Source organism: Anabrus simplex, chromosome 6, assembly GCF_040414725.1.
Source record: "Anabrus simplex isolate iqAnaSimp1 chromosome 6, ASM4041472v1, whole genome shotgun sequence".
NCBI classification, from domain to species: domain Eukaryota; kingdom Metazoa; phylum Arthropoda; class Insecta; order Orthoptera; family Tettigoniidae; genus Anabrus; species Anabrus simplex.
In genome coordinates this window covers 214,713,208-214,726,039 of record NC_090270.1, presented here as the reverse complement: position 1 = coordinate 214,726,039, position 12,832 = coordinate 214,713,208, and positions in this window count along the sequence as shown.

The window sequence follows — 12,832 nt, the reverse complement described above, 5'->3', positions numbered from 1 at the left end:
AACATCTTCAGGTAAGCACGATTCTACCAGGGGGAACAACATTGACCCATATTTATCTCTGGTTACACCTATGGATTCTAATGCTCTTAACTTGCTCTCTAGTGTATCATACAAAGCGGCTATCCCTGATTTATCTTTCTTATGGGACACATTCTGGATAACTAACCCAATAAGCTCCCTAACGTAATACTCAGTCAAAAGATCTTCACGTCCAAAGCGTTCCTTCATACACTCTATAACCTTTGGATAGTTTTCGGCAGTGGCAGGGAAGCTATTTACCAGTTCTCTGGCTCGACTGTCAGGTTTGGTACACTGAATCAGATACTGAAATTTATCTTCAGATTCTATATCACAATCATCATGGATTCTTTTAAACATGCTCCAGAATCCGAGCCAATCCTTTATTTCCCCCCCAAACTTGGCTAGTTCCAACTTAGGTAGTTTTAAATTCTTTTTAGCTGTAGATGAAATATCCGATCTGTGATCTTTAACTATGCCTACATTTTCAGTACATAAATTCGTCATCTTTAACTTAACTTCGTCCAAATTGTCTCTATATGTTTCAATTGCCTCGTACTCACGGTTATAAACATCGTCCTCTTGTTCCAATGTTAGTTCTAATATTTTTTCATCTAGTGGGGAAAGGTCAGCACTTAACCTCTCCAGTTTCATCAGCATCTTCTGTGCCGATTCCAGCTCAACTACTTCACTAGTTAAACTTCGCATTAGTTCGTTATACACCTTTGTAAACGACGCCCGAATTGGTTTACGTTGTTTCACTAATCTTTCCATGGTCGTGTGCCGGTATTTTTCACTGACAAAAGAAATTTTACGTACCGTATTCTATCGCAATTTTTCTTACTGTACGCGTTATTATCACGTCGGGGTCACCATATTGTTTCGTTAAGGGACTAATTCACTGAACTAGTATTAACCACAAAGATAGAACATACTATTTATTGCACACGACGCAAAAACATGATACATACACATGGCTACCGCCTTTATACATCCCGCTTTTGTCTTCAATGTCCCATCAGGCCTCACACACCACCGAGTCCAAGTAAACATTGATATCCTGCCAGTGTCCACCATTTTTGAGGCCAAGAACAAATAAACATAACCAAATTTTCGTAACAGCGCGGTCGTTCTTCAGGTTCCCTCGTGACAAGAACATGTAAGTAATATTGTGTTTGCATATATATTCTTCCAGTGACAGAGATTTTTATAGTACTTCATAATCTTCTGACCTGCTCAACCCATATTTTAACTGGCTTAAAATGTAATACGCATATTTTATTGTATAGTGCAGCACTTAACCTTCAATACAGGTGTGTTGTTGTAGGTGTGATCTGTGGGTTTTGAAATGTCACAGAAGTGATTTGGATAAGGTGTTACGCTTATATAAGAATTATAAAATCTGTTCAGATCATTTCCAGGCCAGCGACTTTAAAAATCGTCAACTATACAGCCAAGGGTATGTTACATTTTTACTCTAATTGTACGTAAATATTCCTCAAAACATCAGTATCGACAACATGTTCATACTTTTCTTTCTTTTATCCCTCTTATCAGATTAAAGCCGGGATTTTATAGATTAACTTTCTGTTAGTAGGCTTCATGTTAAGAGGAAAATTGTCCAGCTATTCAATGTTAATTCGCCGGGCTGAGTGGCTCAGACGGTTAAGGCGCTGGCCTTCTGCCCCCAACTTGGCAGGTTCGATCCTGGCTCAATCCGGTGGTATTTGAAGGTGCTCAAATACGTCAGCCTCGTGTCGGTAGATTTATTGGCACGTAAAAGAACTCCTGCGCGACTAAATTCCGGCACCTCGGTGTCTCCGAAAACCGTAAGAGTAGTTAGTGAGACGTAAACAAATAACATTATTATTATTATTATTAAATGTTAATTCATTGCATCATATGTGTAAGGAATGTGCCGATATTTTTATTGACAAGTGTCTTAATGTGATGATACAATGTTTTTAAATGAGAAAAAAAGACAAATCCAACCGTAAGAGTTCAGGCAGGAATGCTAAAGCTAAAAAAGTAAAGCATAAATGAAAGATCAAGCCATTTCACAGCAGTCCATTTCACTTCTCGTTTATATGTTCTATTTCAGTCTTTGAATTATAACCTTTTAAATAATTCTTCATTAATTTATCCAGAATTACTTTAGCAACTTCGAAGTTAATATCTCAATAACACTTTCTTTCTAGACGTAATTTATTTATCCATTTCCGTATATACATTTCCATTGATATTTGAATGTAGCGCGATTTTTTTCAGGTCAAGTCACTAAGAGCGCCACCGTCGAATTGTCTCCCATTTTAGCAAGGCTAAATCCGTAAGTGTCGCGTATTGTCTCTACTGTATTTGTCTTTACTCTTTACTACATAGTGGTGGGGACGGAGTGGAGCAGTTGTTGTGACGTCATCACCTGGTTGTACCGAGTGAACGGAATGTGGCGGCACGTTTAAATACGTTATTGGTATGGCAACGTAAATGCAATTCCCTTTTCTCACAACATAACTGTTTTGCTGAATACAGCAATGTTGTTTTCTGCAGGAGAAGCTGACCTACTCATTTCATCCTTGTGATGCCTCTTGATATAATCCAACAAATTTGATAAGCCACCACCCGTCGCGTAAATGCGGCCGCAAAATTTGCATTTTGCTTATTTTTATCACCAGTAATTTCAAAGAACTGCCATGCATCAGACGGTTTTCGTGGCATTTGTGATACAATTTTCTGTAAAAATGTATGCAATTCCTTAAATATTCCCACCTCTACCGCCTTTTCAAGGGCAGTGTCCTGGAGCTTCAGACTCTTGGTCTTGGGGATACAACTGGGGAGTATGACCAGTACCTCACCCAGGCGGCCTCACCTGCTATGCTGAACAGGGGCCTTGTGGAGGGATGGGAAGGGATAGGCAAGGAAGAGGGAAGGAAGCGGCCGTGGCCTTAAGTTAGGTACCACCCCGGCATTCGCCTGGAGGAGAAGTGGGAAAACCACTTCCAGGATAGCTGAGGTGGGAATCGAACCCACCTCTACTCAGTTGACCTCCCGAGGCTGAGTGGACCCCGTTCCAGCCCTCGTACCACTTTTCAAATTTCGTGGCAGAGCCGGGAATCGAACCCGGGCCTCCGGGGGTGGCAGCTAATCACGCTAACCACTACACCACAGAGGCGGACCCTTAAATATTCTACAACATGAATACCATCTCAAAATTGGATTAAATATCAAACGAATACCGCAATTATTATCTACTATGCTTTGCATCGTCTACAAAACACAACAAGCAGAGGAAATATAGACGCAAATTAAGAAATAGACTGAATACAGGTGCAATATTCTTACAAGAGGAGGCCACGACGTTCGGATCACGGAGTATCTTCAAATTTTGTACACATTTAGTAGTCCATTAGGACAAGATAATGTGCAACTTGTAAGGTGTAATACTAAGGCGTTCTCGAGAAAATCGCAAGAGAAGTTTTCGCGTCAAATATGTACCGGTGCGTTGCGATCATGAGCACGAAACTATGGTGGTCGAGTGGTTAGCGTTCAAGCTCTGTAATCGCTGGCTCGAGTCCCGCTTGTCGTTTTGTTTTTCAACACTGGTCGTATTCTTTCATATATATTACAATTCAAAGATAATATAATGAAAAAAGTATATTTGCATGAGATTTATTGGATTTTCAATGTTATTTGGTTCTTTTGTTCGTAATCGGACTCAGCGAGGGATCCCACCTCTACCGCCTCAAGTCCATGGCCTTAAGTTAGGTACCATCCCGGCATTTGCCTGGAGGAGAAGTGAGAAGCCACGGAAGACCACTACCACGATGGCTGAGGAGGGAATCGAACCCCCCTCTACTCAGTTGACCTCACGAGGCTGAGTGGACCCCGTTCCAACCCTCGTGCCACTTTTCAAATTTCGTGGCAGAGCCGGGAATCGAACCCGGGCCTCTGGGGGTGGCAGCTAATCACACTAACCACTACACCACAGAGGCGGCGGACGTTATTTGGCTCTTTACTAATGTTTATCATTACATAAAATATATTTCTTTCTTTATTTCTTAATCTGTTTACCCTCCAGAGTCGGTTTTTCCCTCGGACTCAGCGAGGAATCTCACCTCCACCGCCTCAAGGGCAGTGTCCTGGAGCACGAGAGTTTGGGTCGGGGATACAACTGGGAAGGATGACCAGTTCGCCAGGCGACCTCACCTGCTATGCTGAATAGGGGCCTTGTGGAGAGATGGGAAGATTGGAAGGGATAGGTAAGGAAGAGGGAAGGAAGCGGCCGTGGCCTTACATTAGGTAGGGGCCTACATCCTGGCATTTACTCGGAGGAGAAGTAAATGGGAAACTACGGAAAATCACATCGAGGATGGCTGAGGAGGGAATCGAACCCCCACCTACTCAGTTGACCTCCCGAGGCTGAGTGGACCCCATTCCGATCCTCGTACCACTTTTCAAATTTCGTGGCAGAGCCGGGAATCAAACCCGGGCATCCGGGGGTGGGAGCCAATCACACTAACCACTCCACGACAGAGGTGGACTACAAAAATATACATATCATTTATAATTATCAACAAGTAAACGGTCCAATGCATAATGTATTCCTGTCGTGATTTGTGAAATCCCTGATACCTGACAGTGAAATCGAGTAAGGTACCTGGAACTGCTTTGCACCTGGACGCTTTGACCTGCAATATATTTGAAAGAATATGACCAGTGTTGAAAAACAAAAAAGCTACGAGCGAGACTCGATCCAGTGATCCAGCGATTACGGAGCTTGACCGCTAATCACTTGACCGTCGTCATCTCGTGCTCGTGCCCGCAACGCACCGGTACATTCGACGCGAAAATTCTCTTGCGATTTTCTCGAAAGCGCCTAAGTAGTACGCCTTACTATTTGCACATTATCTTGTCCTAATGGACTATTAAAAGTGTACAAAGTTTGAAGATAATCCGTGATTTGAACGTCGTGCTCTCCCCTTGTTAAACATGTGTCGTGCGCTACACTGTGCCCTGGTCCTCCGCGAGTATAGTACGCGAACCTTTTCTTGAGCTCTAGTTCCCATTCAGCACTATGGAGCTCAGGGCTCAAGAAAAGATTCGCGTACTATACTTGCAGTTGTAAGCGGAGGGGATCGGTGGTGCGCTCTACCGCTACAACCGGATTACACATCGGTATTACTCGCTCCGCTCCCAGTTCTATTACTACTAGCGCTGTGAAGAGGAGGCGGACCTCCTGTTGATGAATCGGATAATACGATTACAGCGCTCCTCCGGAGACCTCCGGTAGTCCTCCGATTGAATTCACTGGCGGAAAATTCAAATGCTTTGATGTGGGCAATGTTGCAACGATGATCTTAGGAGGAATTACAATTTAGATTTCAGTACTAATTCCACAGATGCGTGTGTTCCCCTACGTTTGTCATTCAAATGATGTAGTCGTTTCAAGATCGCCGCATTATTTGTTACGTTATGAATAACAGATTTTGATCTGCTGACGTTCAGTTTGCAATAGGTGCAGGTGGATAGAATACTGTAGATTGAATGTTGGCATATATTATACCGTTGCAAATGCGTTAACAATATTATTAATACTCGTAGTAAAATAGTTTAAGTGGTAATTATATTCCATTGCATGTAAACATGTATTATATACGATGTTCTTACATTAATTATACTCGTAGCTCATTTATTACGGAACAGTACATCCGGTTCCATGGCTAAATGGTTAGCGTGCTGGCCTTTGGTCACAGGGGTCCCCGGGTTCGATTCCCGGCAGGTTCGGGAATTTTGACCTTAATTGGTTAATTTCGCTGGCGCTGGAACTGGATGTATGTGTCGTCTTCATCATCATTTCATCCACATCACAACGCGCAGGTCGCCTAAAGACATCAAATCAAAGGACCTGCATCTGGTGAGCCGAACTTGTCCTCAGACACACTCGGCACTAAAAGTCATACGCCAATTCAGTTTTACTGAAGAGTACGAACTGATTGGAACTGGTTATATGCTGTACCGGGCTGAGTAGTTCAGACGGTAGAGCGCTGGCCTTCTGAGCTCAAGCTTGTGGTTTCAATTCCGACTTTGCTCGGCGGTACCTGAAGGTGGTCAGGTGTACCGGCAGTAGCGGCGATTGGGAATTAGAAGTAGGGGGGGGGGGGCAAAAAATGTAAAGACAACAAAGTACCCCAGTTTGTGGGATATAGCGGGGGGGGGCTATATACGTTATACATTAAAACTGAAAGAAAAAAACTACTAAATGGAATTTCGACAGAGAGGTAAAGATTCTCAGCCTACCAACTTACCTGTGTTGATAATATTTATTTGAGATTTTGATTCAATACTATTATTATTATTATTATTATTATTATTATTATTATTATTATTATTATTATTATTATTATTATTATTATTATTATTATAAAATAATGTGTAATATTGTTCCTCTCGTGAAAGTTTTATTAAATAGACGTACGGCGTGATTATATAATTAAAAATCATTTAGTATTTGACTACGAACTAAAAAAAAACTGACACTAAATAGACTGCCAGACTAACGAATGCACGCGTACCCTTCCTCACAGCACATACAAAGTCTCCACTACAGTACTCGCTGTGGCGCTATACAAATCGGTTAACCGCGTGAACGACTTTGTTGCGTATTTCCGCTAATAATTTCGTTATTAATTAAAGCAAATAATTAGCTGATAAGACAGCAGGGCTTATGGCGACGATGGGATAGGGAACGTTTGGGAGTGGGAAGGAAGCGGCCGTGGCCTTCAGTTAGCTACCATCCCGGCATTTTCCTGGAGGAGAAGTGGGAAACCACGGAAAACCATCTTCAAGGCTGCCGACAGTGGGATTCGATCCCACTATCTTCCGAATGAAAGTGGGTTCGAACCCCACTGTCGGCAGCTCTGAAGATGGTTTTACGTCCTTTTCCATTTTCACGCCTAGAAATTACTCTCCTTAGCCGTTCCTATCACATCGTCGTCATAAGACGGCATGACGTAAAGCAAATTGTTACAAAAATAATCGACAAATGAAACACGAACATGAGAATGTATTTATTTCCTATATTCTCCTTCGTCATACTTATAAAGCAGTATTTACTATGTCGCTAGCACATTCGTTGCGCACCACGGATGGAACGGCAAGCGAGGCACACATTCAGTACTGTTGCTCCGTCCTCCGCTCGCCCTCCGCTCGCGTGCCGAAGCACCGATTGGTTTCCCAGCAACAGTTTACTACCGGAGAATACCGGAGGGAGCGCTGCACTCGCACTACCGATTGCAATCATAGGAGCAACTGCTCCGTTCCCAGGTCTATATTGCAACAGTAGCTCCGAGTGTAAGGACTTAGTGGGCTGTAATTTCAAACTTACGTCCATGAATGTAGGCGCCCTATAAAAATCATTACCTACATAAACAAAAATTGATCTATATCACCGATATTCCATACAATACCCCTTAACAAATAACGTATAGTCATTCAGAATAATTAATGCATCCTCTCATTTGTTATCAAGAAAATGCAATTATATCGACATATAATACAACCCCATATACCTGTAGGTATAAACCCTGTAGATACAACAAACAATATATCTAAATAGGTTCAGCTGTTTCTCAGAAAAGTGCAGGCCCTACCTGTGCAGAACTTACACAGTACACATCGTTCATTATTATCATTATTATGGAAATATTCCCACTGTATTGGCACTAGAATACAGTAGTTTCAAGTTAAATTTGAATTCCCTTTTAATTTCTGGACATATGTAAAAAACGCGAAAGACGTGCAGAAGTAAAGGATGATTATTTACGAGTGGACGGAGGAGTTCAAGCGGTTCAAGTCTTTAACTGCTGCTCTGTAAGGTATGGCACAACCAACTCATAAACACTGGTTTCATGGTGTAGGTGGCAACGCGTCCGCTTGTCACCCGACGGCCCCGGGTTCGATTCCAGGCCGGTTCAGAGCTTTTTTATTTAAATTATTAATATCCCTGGTCTGGGGACTGGGTGTTTGTGTCATCCTCAACGTTCCTTTCATCACATTCAACACTTTACACTACCGCCATTTACATAATACACGCAGGTTTCCTCACATATGGTGCAAGTAGAGGCAAAAGATCTTCAAAGGTCGACGCCCCGAACATATAGCATTTTTTAAAAAAAGTTAAAGAAGGAGTGTAGTTTCGCGCAATAATAGCGACAAGTTATAAATTCATGTGAGAATGCTCGTTCATTCCTCCCGTATGAAGTTCGCACTACGCGCTTGTCATTCCTGTCTTTTCTTTCTTTCTTTTTTTTTTTTTTTTGCTAATTGTTTTACGTCGCACCGACACAGAGAGGTCTTATGGCGACGATGAGACAGGGAAGGGCTAGGAGTGGGAAGGAAGCGGCCGTGCCCTTAATTAAGGTACAGCCCCAGCATTTGCCTGGTGTGAAAATGGGAAACCACGGAAAACCATTTTCAGGGCTGCCGACAGTGGGGTAGACCTCTACTACTACTACTACTACTACTAAACGTTTTCATTCCTCCCCTGAAGGGGGAGGCGGGCCTCTTAGACGGTGACGTCGTCTCTCAGGCCGGGAGATTTGTTACGGTGAAGGAGATGTGCGGAGAAGGTGAGGGGGTGGGCGGCCGTGGCTATACTATACTATACTATACTATACTATACTATACTATACTATACTATACTACGAACTTGCTTTATTTAATATAATAATATATATATATTGTCCTTATTTAATATATCACAGCCATGCAATATCTGAATATACTTCTGAAAAACTATGATACTACCATGTAAAAAAAAAAAAGGCAATGTCTTAGTTATCCAAAAATGTACTTGTCACTTTACAGAAAAAGCTATTGTATATGAAATATAATTATTGTGTCGCCTTAAAAAAGTATGAACTGTATTGTCCCTATCACGAGCCAGAGGCTCATGGGACCTTTTGTCACCAATAAATAAAATAAAATGGTTAAATTCGCCTTAGTGCAGGAGAATGGAAAACCACGGAAAACCATTCTCAGGACAGCCGACGTGTGGGGCCAGGCGTGAAGTCCGGCACTGTGCCCCAGGTCCGTCTCCCGAATGCAGAGGCGTGGAGCCACGGTAGAGCCGTGGCCAACTTTCCTCTGCTCGGTTGGCCGGTCAGAGTACACAGCATATGGGACAACAACCCACTCTGCATCTACCGACGTAAGACCTCTATTACGGTATTTGATATTGCGTTGGCAAGAACACAAAAAGTACGGTACCACTCCAAGCCTTCGTTCAGGAAAATTTTTAAATTGTGCATGAAGAGGCCAACTGCGACTTCATACAGGTAATATTGCCGATATTTAATATTACTGATGTAATTTACCAGCTTCAGTGAACATATGACTATACTGCATAGTGTTTTGTAGGCTGTCGTCATTAGAGTAAGTTTAGAACATTGTGCGTCTATGTTTGCCATCCAGCGGAGAAATTTTGTCGCAGCGTAGTCGCAAAAAGGCTCGCAAAGAGCAGGCAGTATAGGAGGATAGAGACTGCGGTGGTTATATCTCCTTGGTCCAGAGTTATTTCTCTTTTATCCCATACTGAAATCCTACGTATTTTATTTTCTTTTCAACTCGGGTTTTTCTCCTTGATGCGTGGGAGTTATAAGATCTGTGATGATTGTTATTAATGAGGGTGGTGACTGAACGTTGTTGAGTGGAAAATGATATGAAATATACTCGTGGAAAGAACGATCTCTATTGATCTGTTACACCAATATTGATACTGGCACCCTTAAAATGGTATTGTACTTAACTGAGTGAGCCCGCCGAATGTTTTAATATTTTTTTGTGACTTCATGCTCACGGAATAATGTCGTGCCAACAACTCGACCTGGACTGCTTATGTATGTACCCGTTCTTTATCCTTTTTATTTGGTTAATTTCCTTTCCCTCTACCTTCATTTCATGATTTGAATAAACCCTTATTTCATGTATTTGAATTTTATTACTTATAGATTTAGTCTCTTACTATTTTTTGTCAAGAGGCTCTTTTCCAGTTCAAGGCTGGTTGCTTTTAGGCCTTTCCTAGGGCGATCTACGCCTCAAATTTCTTATGGTATTTATTTGTTCTGGGATTGTTTCCGCGATGCGAGGGGGTATGGCTCAGTCTTTTAACTCCATTCTCGTCGCCATAAGACCTATGTGTGTCGGTGCGACGTAAAGCCCCTAGCAAAAAAAAAAAAAAAAAAAAAAAAAAAAATTAACTCCATTCTAACAGCACGTGTACCGTTGCGTACTTTGAAGGAGTAGGCTATTGCTGTGACCACTCCTCTTCCCTATGTTCTACCACTTTCCCGTATCTACTTAACGCTAATGAAATGGACTCTATTGGCACTTCCGTGGGAACATTATGTATGCGAACATTCTTTTGTATCCTGGCAGCTGGCATCAGTAACTTTTCCTATACGACCCTCAATTAATAATTTCTGAATCCCTGAATAGTGACATATCAAACGTTCGTAAATCACTGTTGAAATTACCTGGATCATATCGATTTGATCTGATGAGAGTTTCAGCAGTGACTGAATCCAATTATGTACAACCCACGCCGAAGGCTTATTCTCACGTTCAAATATGCATTTCAGAGTATTCCTCCTTGCAAATTTTGTTGCCATGATAGTACTTATCTTTTCACTGTTTCACTGAAAACAATTAAACGAATTCACACAAGTAGAACTCGAAACAAAGTCCCAGTTTTCTTAACAAGTACACTGTTGTGACACGAGCGACTAGCAGGAGAAGGCAGAGCAGACAACCTTCTCTCACCACTAACAGCGGTCAACTTAACTTCGCACCAAACAAATTCATAATCGGCATTAGCGCATGCCATGAGTTCAATGTAATGGAAATATTTGTAGTTCCAAAAGTTAGATCCACTTCCAAATTGTTCTGAAAACAGGAACAATAAAATACACTGACTGACAGAGCAAATGCAACACCAAGAAGGAGTGGTCAGAACTTTATGCCAATTGCAGGGTAGACTGACGTCACTGAGGTATGCTCATGATGTGAAATGCGCCGCTGTGCTGCGCACGTAGCGAACGATAAATGGGACACGGCGTTGGCGAATGGCCCACTTCGTACCGTGATTTTTCAGCCGACAGTCATTGTAGAACGTGTTGTCGTGTGCCACAGGACACGTGTATAGCTAAGAATGCCAGGCCGCCGTCAACGGAGGCATTTCCAGCAGACAGACGACTTTACGAGGGGTATGGTGATCGGGCTGAGAAGGGCAGGTTGGTCGCTTCGTCAAATCGCAGCCGATACCCATAGGGATGTGTCCACGGTGCAGCGCCTGTGGCGAAGATAGTTGGCGCAGGGACATGTGGCACGTGCGAGGGGTCCAGGCGCAGCCCGAGTGACGTCAGCACGCGAGGATCGGCGCATCCGCCGCCAAGCGGTGGCAGCCCCGCACGCCACGTCAACCGCCATTCTTCAGCATGTGCAAGACACCCTGGCTGTTCCAATATCGACCAGAACAATTTCCCGTCGATTGGTTGAAGGAGGCCTGCACTCCCGGCGTCCGCTCAGAAGACTACCATTGACTCCACAGCATAGACGTGCACGCCTGGCATGGTGCCGGGCTAGAGCGACTTGGATGAGGGAATGGCGGAACGTCGTGTTCTCCGATGAGTCACGCTTCTGTTCTGTCAGTGATAGTCACCGCAGACGAGTGTGGCGTCGGCGTGGAGAAAGGTCAAATCCGGCAGTAACTGTGGAGCGCCCTACCGCTAGACAACGCGGCATCATGGTTTGGGGCGCTATTGCGTATGATTCCACGTCACCTCTAGTGCGTATTCAAGGCACGTTAAATGCCCACCGCTACGTGCAGCATGTGCTGCGGCCGGTGGCACTCCCGTACCTTCAGGGGCTGCCCAATGCTCTGTTTCAGCAGGATAATGCCCGCCCACACACTGCTCGCATCTCCCAACAGGCTCTACGAGGTGTACAGATGCTTCCGTGGCCAGCGTACTCTCCGGATCTCTCACCAATCGAACACGTGTGGGATCTCATTGGACGCCGTTTGCAAACTCTGCCCCAGCCTCGTACGGACGACCAACTGTGGCAAATGGTTGACAGAGAATGGAGAACCATCCCTCAGGACACCATCCGCACTCTTATTGACTCTGTACCTCGACGTGTTTCTGCGTGCATCGCCGCTCGCGGTGGTCCTACATCCTACTGAGTCGATGTCGTGCGCATTGTGTAACCTGCATATCGGTTTGAAATAAACATCAATTATGCGTTCGTGCCGTCTCTGTTTTTTCCCCAACTTTCATCCCTTTCGAACCACTCCTTCTTGGTGTTGCATTTGCTCTGTCAGTCAGTGTATTACAAAGTTACGTATATCATCAACTTTTATATAAATGGATTATTATTGTAAGGATATATTTGTTTTGTATGTGGTTACTTTTATTTCATGATTTATTTATTTATTTCATTTTTTCATTTCATTTTTTCCCAGAGTAATGATGGAGATTCGGCAGATAACGATGATCACATGAGCACTGGGAGTCAATGTTCAGCATCATCCGGTTCTTTCAATCGGCCCCTTCAAAGAGTGGGTCAAGTTTTAGAGAAAATATCTAAAAGAAAAAAACAGCCTGTCACCATTCGCGCACATATTGAAAAAATAAGGCAACCTCATGATGCGTTTGGGGAATATGTTGCCGAAAAACTGCGGCCCATTTCGGCTTCGATGACACCTTTTTGAAAAAAAAAAAATCATAAATGACGCTAGTTTTATGCTGAAATGGGAGTGCTA